Genomic DNA, 14,086 nt, shown 5'->3' with positions numbered 1-14,086 from the left:
GAGTTTCTTATCTATGGTTGATCTCCAAGCCAGAGGTGCCCCAGGTGACCCGAACCTTCAGTTAGCCTGGCAGAGCTGTAGTCGAGGCTTTTTGTGACAAACATCTCCAGGCACTCCTATGGGCTTCTTGGTTTCTGAGATTAGGTAGATTCAAGGAAACTCAGGGTATTATGTTATTAGAAGTTTTGCACGACTGTAAAGAGTAAGTAAAGAGCAGTAGATGATACGTGGAGAGAAACATGGACACCCAGTCTTCTTTTTAAACCACGAGATTAGGCAGTGGCCTGTCCGCTCTGGTAGAGACTAGTTCATTAGTCCAGCATGGCCTCTAAGGGGGACCTCACAGTAACCCAGGATTGAATTAAATTGCGAAATGATCACATCTGAAGGGCCACTTAATTCCGTTGTAAAGACAAGTGCATTGACATGTAAATTCACATACCCTATAAATCACCTATTTATGGAATTTAAGGGGGTACATGAATCTGAGTCATGAGGTTATCTGGATAAAGACAAGGGCAGAAAGTGAACTCAACAGACCAACAGGCTTCATTCTAGAGTAGAGCCTGGGAAGGGCTAGTCCCCTTGAGCATAGCTGAGAGGAAACACACCCATCACTTACAAGTAGGGTCCCTTTAACTAGTAGGCCGGAAGAGTGCAGTGAGATGGAGGCAGGGTGGCTGAGCAATGTTGCCTTGACTGAGAAGTTTCAAGGACTCAATGGCCTCTGTATTCGGCAGGGGCATCAGCATCAGATGTGGCCATGTCTCAGGCTCTCTTCTAGGACCACAGGTATAGTTCTTCAGGCAAGAGGGGAGAGTGGATATGAATCAGTGGGGTCTACAGGAAGGACAGTCCTAAGCCATGACTGTCAGAGGGTAAGGCGAAGGTGAGTGCTTTAGGTTAAGTCGTTTTCCAGCAGCTATACTGCTTATTATTGTCTTGGTATACTGCATTATTATTTTTTTTGCCAGTCTTGGGCCTTGAACTCAGGACCTGAGCACTGTCCTTGGGCTTTCTCAAAGCTAGAGCTCTATCACTTGAGCCACAGCACCATTTCTGGCTTTTTCTATGTATATGTGGTACCGAGGAATCGAACCTGGGTCTTCGTGCAAGCTAGGCAAGCACTCTACCACTAGGCCAAACTCATAGTAATGAATATATATAACAAATCTTGTCATTAGCCACTTAGTTATTTTTCAGTCATTTAATTTTTAACACAGAGTCTAGTTTGCTTTCTGTATTATTAGTAAGTGTTCTCTGGAGGAACAGAACTGTGGGCCAAGCAGAGAGGATGGTCAGGATGGTTCTCATTAAGCCTGGCTTAGCAAGAGTGATGCCCATTCTTTTATGCTTATTATTAGCATTTTATTTCCTGTTGTCACCTGTTCCTTGCAAGAGAAAGTCATTCCCTTTCTTATCCTCCACTCTTGATAAACCCTCCGCATCCCTTCCCTCAAGGTCCTTCTGGGACCATGCATATTCCTATGTTAGCTACTGAATGCAAGTGGAATCCTTTCCTCACGACTTAAAGAATTGATTATGTTGTGCAATTCCATTTCTGTTAGGTATCGATAGTGGTCAAGTTCATAGACATGGGAAGTGCAGTGGTGATTAATTGGTGCTAGAGGAGGAGGAATGAGGATCTATTGTGAGTCTGTACAGACTTTCAGTTTTTCAAGATGAAGAGTTCTAGAAAGGGCTGATGATGGGAATGTAAATGCATTGAACTGATGGCCATTGTATATGTGACAGTGCACACTTCCCCAGAATATTTGAGAAAGGCAATTGTAGATCCTTTCTAGAATTTTTATGACATGACTATCCTTTTGTAAACTTTTTATTATTAAGTAGTTGCACAAAGGAGTTGCCATTTAATGACGTCGTTTATGAATAAAATATATCGATCAATGAATAAGCTTAAAAAAGCAAGGAAATTATCCACTCAGGTACATATGTATTTGGAATTAACTTTGGTTTTGTTTGTTGCATTTATGAAACAGTTTTTTGGAAGATTTTTCTTCTTCCAGAGTAACTCGGAACTGAGCAGTAATTTTCCTTTGCTATGAGAGAAAAGAAAGAACTGAAAAAGTCCCGTTTAATACCTAGGATTTCACTAATAAATGTTATTCTGTAACAAATTTTCCCAATATCTTTAAAACTATGCATGTTTTTAAAAGTAGGGATTAGTTCTATTCAACTAGATTTTATTAAGATTGAATCAGAAAAACTAAAAGCCTTGTCTCCATGGCAGTAGCGAATATTCCAGCTGTCCACTTTGTTTTATATCATTGCCTCTGGTGAAAAGCAAATTTATTATATGTCACAGTTTATAGTTTGACAGCCATGCCCTTGTGGTCACCAAACTATTTTTTCTTCTTGCTAACTAAATACAGCCCAACAACTCATTTGCAAAGAAGTTACAGTTGTGTCGCCATAATAGAAAACCCTTTGCATTAGCAACTCCAGGTTAGAATGCATTGAAATCAGGATACTGAGTCTAACCAGTGCCATCTTGGCCACCCAGTAGGGTATTGGGTTTAACTGGTGCCATCTTGTCTCTGTGGTGGAGGAGGAAGGAAAAAGTATCACCTCCCAGGTGATGGGTGTGCCTGAATTCCTAGAGGCAAGGGGTGGGGACGATAAGTTACTGGACCTTTCACTCCTCGGCCTTGGAAGACTGAGTTCCTGTGACCCCGACACTGTTTAGTAAAAGGGAAAAGATTTATATGATCTGAAGAGAAACCAGAGTTTCCTGACACTATGTAGGCCTAGATCTACAACATACTTTTTGAAAAATGAGTACATATTTCTCTCTTTCTCCTAAACCTCCATACTGATTAGGAAGGATTTCATGTTGATATTCTATTTTCTCCCTATTAACAGTTTACCCTGGGAGTGTTAGACCCTATTGGGATGAGGTGTGTGAGGCCATATGCACACTAAGTTATTCACAAAGTGACTGGAGATCAACATATTTTAGATAAATGGCAATGAAGCAACAAGGATACACAAATCATGGGTGGAGAAATCCATGAGCCATTTCCTATGTTTTTACTATGAAAGTCATACTTCCACCCTTGCTGTGAAAAATGCAACCATAAGCATGAATTCTTTCTGCCCAACAAAATCCATTTGGAACTCAGGCCTTAGGGTTTTATTGGGAAGGTAACCATATAGGCGTTGTCTGCCTAGCAACCTCGATAAGTACCAGGTTCTTGGAAAGAAAGCAAATGTCTGTCATAATTCTCCCTGTTTCTCTGGGCAGCCTGAGCACTGCAAATCAACCTTACCAACCTTCTTCATCTACCTAGGAAACTTTCCACCATGCTAAGTATGGGCTCCAGTTACCAGATTTTGTGGATATGTTTTCTTTTTTAACGTACTCTGACATGGCTGGCCATGACAACCTTCTTCAAGTGTATCTTCAAAAACTCGACTTCAAGTTTTATTAAGAATGACAACTCACACACTTCCTACCAAGCTTAGCAAATCAAATTCTAATAAGATCCAGGTCCTGCTGCCTTGCATACTCACATTGTATCTGCTCTTCCTGAGAGACAGTACATGCTAACTTAGGAGGCTGTAGCTAGAGGGGCTCAGTCTATTTATCTTCCATTTACACACTCAGTCAGCTCCCTGTAGCCATAGACCAAGGGGAACACACCATTGTGGGCAGGCAGGATCACTGCTTCTTGCTCTGAGCCATAACACTACATGCCATGGAAAATCACTAGGGGTCTCAGGAAGAGGGATTAGAGAGCCCTTATATAGGTTTAGTTTGGGGTTAGATCAATAGAGGGAAGAGACATTTTTTTTCTCTTGATGGCATGATGTCATAAAGTAGAATTAATTCTCTGATTCAGTATTCCAGTTAATCCTCCTACAACAGGAGGACAAAGTTGTTGTTAGTAAAGAAGGAACAGTCAATCATTTTGTGCAAGGGATGATGTTTGGTAATATGTGGTTGATACAGTGATTTTTCCCCCCTGTGTTTAGACAAAATTAGGAAGTTGCCTTGTTTTATCTTTTTGTCATGTCCCCAGAATAATGTTGACTGACAGGGCTGTCTCATTTTGGTGATGTTTCATAACCAGTGACAGGGATGGTGTGACATTGCTTTGTTTGTCAGGCCAGCTTCTAATGTCAGAGGTGGCTTTTGTTTAGATCTTTCTCAGACTTGAAAAATTTGAGACACTGCAGAGAGAGATGGAGGCAAAATATCAGCTAATTTGGAGAACACAGCTAGGATATGATAACAAAATTGGCTTTCAAATTGCTTTAATCTTTTTATTGTTGTTGTTACTATAATACAGTGCCCGACACTGGGTAATGTATGAAGTCTTGTAGCTTAGACTGGGTCTGCCCTTGACTTTTATCATCCTTGTCCCTCTATTATCACAATTAACTCCCTGATTTATTTATTTGTGTATCTGGCTAACACACTACATCATTTTTGCAGAAATTAGATATTACCTTTATTTATCAAGGTTCTGCATAACCATAAGTGGATGTAGATAAGTGGAAATGTAAATAAATACTTAGAGACTTCCTCCTACCTTGAAAAGGTCATGGGTCTTGTTGAGTACTCAAAGAATGATAAACTGCTCATTGTCTGGAAAAATATTTGAATATTTAAAATGATCTTTCAGTACTTGTACAGAGGAGTTGTCATTCCACAAAGCAGTTGCATTCCACTGTGGGATTTTTCTAGGCCTGGAATAACCAGAGAATTTGAATGAAGAATAAGCTCAAGTATTTGTATCTGTTTCCCTGTTGTTTTCCTTAAGATATACCTGTCAGAAAAAATATTTTTTAACTTATAGGATTTTATTTTTTAATTGTAATTAATAGAAGGGTTACATTATATTCACCAGATAGAAGGTGCATTACTTTACAAACATTGATACCCTTTCTCATGACATGGTCCCCATTTCCCTTCCCCTCCCCCTGCTCATCTTGACAGAAAAAATATTTAGACTGAAGATTGGTAAAGCTTTTCTTTCTTCAGTTATGTGATATTTTCAAAACTGTATTCATTTCTATTGATTTCCACAGATCATGGTGCCTAACTGAGTTTTATAATGTCTGGATGAGTGAAATAAGCATTTTTCTATTTTTGCCTATGACTTTAATCTCTAAGTCATGAAATACCGACTTCTAGGATGGGGCTTGGCGTTTCTACCTCTCAGTCTTTCCTGGATTTTATGAAAGAGGTAGGCAAAGCAGAGGGGAAAGTGGGATTTGACAGTTCTGCAGTCAGTGGTAAAGTTAAACGTCCTTTTCTGTTGTTTTCTTTTTTATTTAATGTTTTTGAAGTACTAAGTGGAAATACTTCACAGAAAGTTGCAAACATTCTATATACTCCTCCTCTAACTTCCCCATAACCATAGACATAGTTAAACAGAGCTGCAGATAGGCACAATGCAGAGTCAGCTTCCTGGCTTGGACATGGTGCTATAGCAATATGAGATGGAAGCAGTTTAGCAGCTCTCTAGGTTCTGATGGGCATTGATGGGGAAGGAGAAAGAAGCCCTGGAAAGAAAGTGCAAATCTCTGGGCAAAAGGCCCCAAGAGACCAGAACACACATCATATAGCAGGTAAGGGATGGAGGCCTGAGACCTGTTGTCTGAACTTCTTGCTCTACCATTCCTATGTAAATAAGAATTCTCCTTATCACCTGTAATTTGGCTTTCTCCAGCTAAACTCCTTATAAATATTTCTGTGGGTTCTCCGTGCCAGTCACAAAGAAGATAAAAGCAGAAATGGCACCACCCATAGTGAGTGTTCACTTTGAACTCTGCCCAGCATTTGTGCATGTGTTTAAAGAAAACTGACGTTACATTTCCATCAGCTTTGCCCTGGATGGAGACCTTGGCTTGGCAAATAAATTGGATAAATAGCACAGTTTTCATACTTAACAGACATAACTGCTTTTCTGACTTGCAAGAGATAAAGCCATAGCTAAATAATAAAGTAGATGCAGCACAGAGGCAAAAGATGTGGTCAGTTTATGTTTGTAGATTTGTTTTTCAGAGCTTGACTCTAGGTCACAGTGTCACAGAGGCTTTGGGCCTCTTTCGTCAGATTCCTAAGCTGGGAGTGGGTTGATGAACGTATGATTTGTTATACTTTCACTTATGTCACTGAGCCAGAAACTTGGAGATAAGCCAAGCAACAATAATCCCTCCACAACTAAGAAAACATTTAAAATTATGTCATTATAAGCTTTTCACAGAGACAAAGCTATGTCCACAAAATGCTGAATCCTCTGTAGATTCACCACAGGGGATAATTGCATTTCTGTTGACCTTGAGGTAGTCAGATGTCGGGGTGACACCAATAATCCTAACTACTCAGGAGGCTGAGATCTGAGGATCATGTTGTTTAAAGCCAGCCTTGCTAGCAAAATCTCTGGGACTATTTTTTTTTTTTGCCAATCCTGGAGCTTGAACTCAGAGACTGGGCACTGTCCTTGGGCTTTCTCAAGGCTAGTGCTCTACCACTTGAGCCACAGCACCACTTCCAGCTTTTTCTGTGTATGTGGTACTGAGGAATTGAACCTAGGGCTTTATGCATGCTAGGCAAGCACTCTACCAGTAGGCTATGCCCTTTCTGAGACTTTTATGTTCAAATTAACTACTGAAAAGCCAGAAGAGGAGCTGTGGCTCAAGTGATAGAGTACCAGTCTTGAGCAAAAGAGCTAAGGGACGATGCCTAGGCTCTGAGGTCAAGTCCTAGTACAGGCACATAAAAATTATTTAAACTGTAAATTTGGTTATATAAACTCCCATATTTTCTTTTTACATAGAAGGAACTAATTCTAAAAATAAATAAAGAACAATAACTGTGTTAAGGTATGTTTGGGGTTTCAGGAAAATATTTGAAAGCAGAGACTCGGGCTAGGAGAAAATGAGTTAGAAAAGAAATTAGGCTTGGTCAATAAATTGATAAGGGTTTAGAGTTGTCTCTTTCTTTTGTTGTTAAGCAGTATGCATCTTTTAGTAGTGGGATAGGGAGTGGGAATAGTGGAAAATAACTAGATCTGCTGTGTATTTTATATCTACGATCATTTAGGTATTTTCCCATATTTCTCATCTTTATTAATAATGTACTCCTTAGAAAGCCCGGTTAGAATTGTCTTTGATTCCTCTAGCCAAAACAATCTTCCTTTCCTCTGAACTACAACATTTAGTGTTTATAAGCTGTGTGACATTTATATCGGTGATGATTGATGGCCTTCTGATATCATAGTTGGTTTTAGGCTTTACTGCTACAAATTCCCATCACCCTGTGAGGACATAGGCCCTGCCCAGCCCTTCCTTCTACCCATTAGTCTGTATGTTAGTTGATACTGTCTCTTCCACAGTAAGCCTGCAATGCATATTTGGTGATTAGCTGGATAAAATTCTTGTCTGTTATACCATGAGCTGACTTTCAAGGAAGTTTCTACATGGGGATGTATGTGATCATAGCCCAGCCATATCCACCACACTTGCAGTCAAGTCAGTGGTATGCAGTGTGCATGTGAGTGAGGTTGCTGAGGCCCCAGGTTGTCTTCCACAACTGCTTGTGGCAAAGCAGGTCACTGAAGCTCAGGGTAGATCTGTTATTCTGTTCCGTGGAAACTATGGTAATACCACTGTGGTAATTTCAGCAACTGATGCAGCTCCATGAGCAAAATCAGAAGGTTCATATTACAATTGGCCATTCAGGCGGAGGCGTTTTGTGCTAGTCCTAAGGAGCTTTGAACTGAGACCTGTTAATGTGTCACAATAATGATAGTCAATCAAAAGAGGACACAAGGCGCTCCTTCCTCTCACCAGAGACACCTGGACAAGTAGCTAGGAAAGCATCTTTTACTGTTATTTAAATGTTGATTTGAGCATGATATCTTTAATATGTGGCTATTAGATCCAAACAGTACAAGAGCAAGGACTCATTATTCACATGCCCAATGCTATGGACATGGTATTGGAAATATAAACACAACTACATAGACATAAAAATTTGTGACTCTATAAACAAAATGTTTTAATACATAGATTAATATGTATCTATGACCAACAAACCCTCAGCCTAATTTCAATTATGTCCTAAAATCTAAGTGCCAGTGATTGTATATAGAGATTCCCTTCCTGAATACTAGTTTGTTAAATATGTCATTTGAAATATGATGTAAAAATCAATGTTAATAAATTCTTTAATAAAAAAGTCTAAAAAATGTTGGTTTGAATCTCCCAGGAATATATTTAGTAGCAGCAGCAGCAGCTGAAAGCAGAACAGTTGGTGTATTAGTTATGTCATTTTGAGCTGCAGGTAAGTGTTGTAACTCAAAAGAGTGCTAGGAGGTCTTGAGATTTCCTCCTGCCTGCCTTTCACAAATGACTTTGCAGGTTGGTGTCGAGGCTCTTACCCTCAAGTCCCCTGGTGCAGAAAACTGTGCTTTCTGCTTTTGCCTCATGTGTGTACCCATGACATAGATTGTCCTGAGACTCAATGACCCCTCCATGCTGGACCCTCGGCTGAGGCTTTCATATACGCTGCCTTTTTAATCACCTTGTACTTTAGATTGGTGCCACTATTCAGAGTTTGAGAAGAACTTTTAAATCCTCTACTCTTCCTTTCTCTTCTCCCTTTCCCCTTTCTTTTCCTCTCTTTCCCTCCCCTCAGCTCTCTTTCTTTCCCCTCCACTTTCCCTTGGAAGGATTTTGGTGCATGGCATGGGTAGAGTCATGGCTGTCTCCTCAATAGATAGACATAGGACCTTGGGTGCTCAGATCTCTTAGATATCATGGTGGAGCATTTCTATATGATGTACACATTCTCCTTTACACTTTAAATTATTTCAAAGTTACTTATACTATTGAGTACAATGTCAGATGTTATGCTTATTGTTGCTATACTATATTGTTCAGGGAATAAAGATAAGCAAAAAGTAATGGTTCCATACAGACCCTTTTTTTTTCCTTTTTTGCTCTTTTGAATTTTTTCCAAGTTTTAACATTTTTTTATTAAAGAATTTATTAACATTGATTTTTACATCATATTTCAAATGACATATTTAACAAACTAGTATTCAGGAAGGGAATCTCTACATACAATCACTGGCACTTAGACTTTAGAACATAACTGAAATTAGGCTGAGAGTTTGTAGGTCATAGATACATATTAATCTATGTATTAAAACATCATGTCTATAGTGTCACAAATTTTTATGTCTATGTAGTTGTGTTTATATTTCCAATACCATGTCCATAGCATTGGGTACGTAAGTAATGAGTCCTCGCTCTTGCACTGTCTGGATCCAATAGCCACATATTAAGGATACCATGCGCCTTTTGTTCCTTTGGTTTTGATTTGTCTCACTCAACATGATTCTCTCTAGATTCATATACTTCCCTGTGAATGCCACTATTTTATCTTGTCTGTTGGCTATGTAGAATTCCATTGTGTGTGTGTATGTATATATATATATACCACATTTTGTGTATCTATTTACCAGCAGTAGGGTATCTGGATTGTTTCCATCTCCCAATTTGTTTTTACTTTTTTTATTTTTTATTTTATTTTATTTTAATGTATAGAGGGGTTACAATTATATTTGCCAAATAGAAGGTACATTATTTCTCACACATTGATACCCCTTCTCATGTTTTTGTCCCTGTTTCCCTCTCCCCATCCCTTCCCTTAATCTTTTTCCCCTCTATTTCAAATAAACATATAGATAATATACCAGGAAACAAAGTCAGATACTGTAACAATATGAGATTAATGAAAGGGCAACACAAGAGAAGAGAAAAACAGTACATTAAGAACAACAGTCAAAAAAAAAAAAGAACAACAGTCACTCATAATTAAGCTCTTGTTTCCATGTCCTTAAGGTCCATAAATTTGGCCTCATCCTATATGGCCTAGTATCCAGGGTTTGAGCTATTGTAATCCTCTGCTAGGAGAGTCCTAGGTTTGTACTAATTATTGTAAATGAGGGAAACCGTTGAGCCTATGTTCCTTTGAGTCTGGCTTATGTCACTTAATAGGATTTTTAGTAAGTCTTTCCATTTCCTTACAGATGGGGCAATGTCATTGTTTCTGACGGCAGCATAGAATTCCATTGTGTATAAATACCACATCTTCGTGATCCAATCATCTACTGAGGGGCATCTGGGTTAGTTCCATATCTTTGCTATGGTAAATAGTGCTGCAGTGAACATCATTGTGCTAGTGCCTTTAATGTGTCCTTGTTTCTGGACCATTGGATAAAGGCCCAGTAGTGGAATTGCTGGGTCATAGGGGAGCTGTGTGTTTAGTCTTTTGCTGCCATACTGCTTTCCATAGTGGTTGAATGAATTTATACTCCCACCAACAGTGTAGTAGTGATCCCTCCTGGCCACATCCCCGCCAGCATCTGTTGTTATTGGATTTCTTGATCTTGGCCATTCTAACTGGAGTGAGGTGAATCTCAGAGTTGTTTTGATTTCAGACCCAACTTTTTTGCCTAACATTTTCAGTCACTGCTTGACTCTACAATGAGAACATCTGCAGATGGAGAGGACTGCCTGTACTCTTACTTTAAATGTCAGGAGTACGCTTTAGATGGAAGAGAAGGCACCTGATGAGTTTGGAGTTCTAGTTGTCCTCGTGCTTTTACCAGCTCTGTCATTTTGTACAAACACCAGCTATCAGCATGGCTTAGGGTAGTGGCTGGTTTGTCTGATCACTAGAATGATGTCAGTAGCACACTTGCTTCTTTGATATGATTGAGACTGATCATGGCAGCTAACACTGATTGAAAAGTACCTTTGTCCTGAGCATTGAGAAACCCTAGTGATTCACCAATAGTATCTGATTTCCTCCATTCAAGGCTTCCTAAGGGAGGCTCTTTTTTGTTTGTGAAGCAAAGACTGAGAGGAATCAAACAATGCCAGACTCAGGTGGCCTGATCGCAGCTTTCAGCCCTGAACTCTGCTGCTAGGAGATGCAGGATAAACAGACACTGGAAGAACACTAGGCTGGCTGGAGAAGTCTTATCAAGTTTAGAATAGGCAGAGCAAGAACTTGACCCAGCAGATAATTTGAAGAATGCAGTTTTCCTGCCAGAGCCCTCCCTATCGCTGTCATTCAGGCAAGCAGTGCCAAGTCAGCATCTTTAAATCCAAACTGAAGGGCCCAGCCTTCAAGACTTGATCTGCATTGTAAACCTAGTTTTGCCCTCTAGTTCCTGGGTTACTTAGGAAGCTGGCTGACCTCCTTCTCAGTGTTTTGCTCTATGAAAGGGGCATGCTAGCAGTAGTGATAGGAAGATGCAATTAGATTGGGTCATAGCTAAGGCAAAGTAGACAGAAAACATGCAGGTTTGTAAGGTGGGGCAGACAGGCCAGGTTAATAAGCGCAAGTAGTACTATATTGCAAAACAAATTTGAAATAAATATTCTGTGCCACCTCTTTGTGTAGAAAGAGGACAACTACTGTAGGTAATGTTTCTTTCTCTCTCCCTCTGTCTCTTTCCTCTGTCTTTCTCTTTGTTTTTTGTTTTTGTTTTTGTTTTTCCAGTCTTAGGGCTTGAATTCAGGGCCTGAGCTCTATCCTTGGGCTTTCTCAAGGCTAGAGTTCTGCCACTTGAGCCACAGCACTACTGGCTTTTTTCTACGTATGTGGTACTGAGGAATCAAACCCAGGTCTTCCTGCATGCTAGGCAAGCACTCCACCACTGGGCCATACTCCTGGCCCCTCTCTCTTTGTTTTTTGGTTTTGATGATGCTAGAATTTGAACTCAGCCTTTTGCTTGCTAGGCAGGTGCTTTGATTACTGAACGAGGCATGCAATAATTTTTGTGCTGGATATTCTTACCCAGGCACATGCCTACCATAAGTTGAGTCATCATAGTTTGGGATAGTAGACATGTGCCACTCTGCCTAGCTCTTAATTGTGAGCTTTTTGAGCCTCGGCTGGTCTTAAACTACAATCCTCCTGATCTCAACCTCCTGAACTGCTAGGGTTTACAGATAGGAGCTGCAGCTGCCCAGCAGATAAGAGTTATTGTGGACATAAAATCTAGAAATGCTTTAAACTAATTCCTTAATAGTCAATTAGCCTCCCAGCAGATCGTGGATTAACAGCAAATGTAAAGTGTAAGAAGCAAGGGTAAAGAATGTCAGGAGGCAAACCCACAGATAGGCAAGGTATGCTAGGCTGGTAGCTTACAAGTGCTGCTCACAGGCCACGCGTAGTGGCTTACCCCTATAATCTGAGCTACTCAGGATGCTGAGATCTGAGGATCAGAGTTCAAAGCAAGCCCAGGCACTAAAGAACGTGAGACTCTTATCTCTGGTTAACCACTAGAAAAAGGGAAGTGGGGCTGTGACTCAAGGGGTAGAGCAGTAGCCTTGAGCTAAAGAGCTCAGGGACATCACCCAAGGCCAGAGTTCAAGCCCCATGATCCAGAAAAAGAAAAGAAAAGAAAAGCTGTTCACAGTATTGAATGTTGTTAATCAAAATTCACAATATATTGCATACATGTCTATTACTGTAGTTCTTTTAAAGATTTCTTGGTTCTGTTTCCATATTCAGATACACAAAGAAAAAAAGATTTTGTTGATCTAACTTGGTGGGTTAAAAAAAATTCTGCACAGTGCATGCTATCTGTAATCCTGTTAGAAACAATACTTTCTAAAAGAAAGCCCCTCGCTTCTGCGCTAATGTCTGCCTTGTAGGTAGGGAATGAAGAGGAGGATTGGAGGAACTTAGGTGGTTTGTTTTGTCTGGACTACATGGGGCCATTTCATTCTTAGCCGATGTCTCCTCATTCAGCCAGCAAAACCTGTCCAAGTTTGCGCTGAAGAGAAGCGTGTCCTCCTCTGGTTTGTCCTTGCTCTGGGATTGAGAATCAGCTATGCAGCTTCCTCTGTTTCATGGGACTGTGGTTACCAGGCCAGCTGATTCTGTGTACGTGGGCTGTTCTGTTTACTCTCTGAAGTGCACAGCTGGCTGAAGAAGGTCACCGTGGTGGTGATTTAGGAGCCCTACGGCTAAGTGGGCATGTGTGTTAGTCAGCTTCCCGTTACTGTAATAAACACCTGAGATCATCGATTTACAAAGGGAACATGATTTGAAGGTCCATGAACTACTGACCTCATGGCTTTGGGCCTGTGGTGAGACAGTACCTCATGGTAGAAGTATGTGATAAAGCAAAACCATTCATCTCATGACCAGAACGCAAAAGAGAGAGGAGGAAAGAGAGACCATGATCCCACTATTCCAATGGGCCCACCCTCAATGACCTCAAGACCTTCTACTTGGCTCTACCTCATAAAGGTTCCACCATCTTCCAACAGTGCCAGGATGGCAACTACTCCTTTACCACACAGACCTTTGGGAGACATTCCCGAGTCACCATGAGTCACCAGTCCTCCTGAACCTGTTTCCAGGCCTTGGAGAATGAAGGTAGATGGTTTACCATTAAGGGCATCATGAGGTGGAGGTGACATCACAAGTAATGCAGAAGACCCAACCACTTATTCCCCAGCAGAATTCTTGAGCACCCGAGAGCTTCCCAGAAAGGTCCCAGTCACTTCCGAGGAGGAGTAAACTCCTGTGCTCCACAGGTCATGGGCCGGCCTCTGTGGACGGTGTTGCTTGAGCTGTCCCAGGCCTCTGTACCCATTGTTTGTCTCCCTCCTCTCTGTTGGCAAGGCACATACATGGCTTCTTTTACTAGAAGAGTAAGGGCTCTGCCTTCCTTCTCTCTAGGCTGCTTTGCACGGTAGAGGACCGTGAGTCCATTTCACAGGAAGTCACCTGGACCTTCCAGTGCAGCACAATCAGACCCCACCCTGTTGCTGAGATTCACCACTCAGCATCTCTGCTCACCATCTGTGCGCTGTGCTTACTGCTGAGTGGGGAGGTACTTGGCTCACTTTTCATTAGTCCCCTCCTGCATAATTAACAGCCTACATTCCTCTGGGTAGAGTGACCTCGGGACCTGATTTCACCCCCTGCACATGACTCTCTTCCTGAGTCACCACTGAGCACTGTGCTGGCTTTGGCTCTACTAGAGGATGCAGGGCAGACACACTGGTGTGGGTT

The 14,086-nt window shown here is 41.0% G+C and overlaps 1 protein-coding gene across 4 annotated transcripts in view; it reads left to right on the top strand.

Moving 5' to 3' along the window:
• Csgalnact1 (chondroitin sulfate N-acetylgalactosaminyltransferase 1) overlaps positions 1 to 14,086 on the top strand; it is a 200,952-nt gene that overhangs the window by 123,932 nt on the left and 62,934 nt on the right. Inside the window, exon 1 of one of the 4 annotated variants that reach the window (XM_090354255.1) lies at positions 13,330 to 13,444. The exons of the other annotated variants lie outside the window; for them this stretch is intronic. The gene's annotated coding sequence lies outside the window, so the exon portion shown is untranslated. Of the gene's footprint in view, positions 1 to 13,329; positions 13,445 to 14,086 lie in introns of those variants that run through there. 4 annotated transcript variants of the gene reach the window in all.

This window comes from Megascapheus bottae, chromosome 20 (genome assembly GCF_031878675.1).
Source record: "Megascapheus bottae isolate mThoBot1 chromosome 20, mThoBot2.hap1, whole genome shotgun sequence".
In the NCBI taxonomy this organism is placed as follows: domain Eukaryota; kingdom Metazoa; phylum Chordata; class Mammalia; order Rodentia; family Geomyidae; genus Megascapheus; species Megascapheus bottae.
This window is presented reverse-complemented; position numbering and strand designations above follow the sequence as displayed.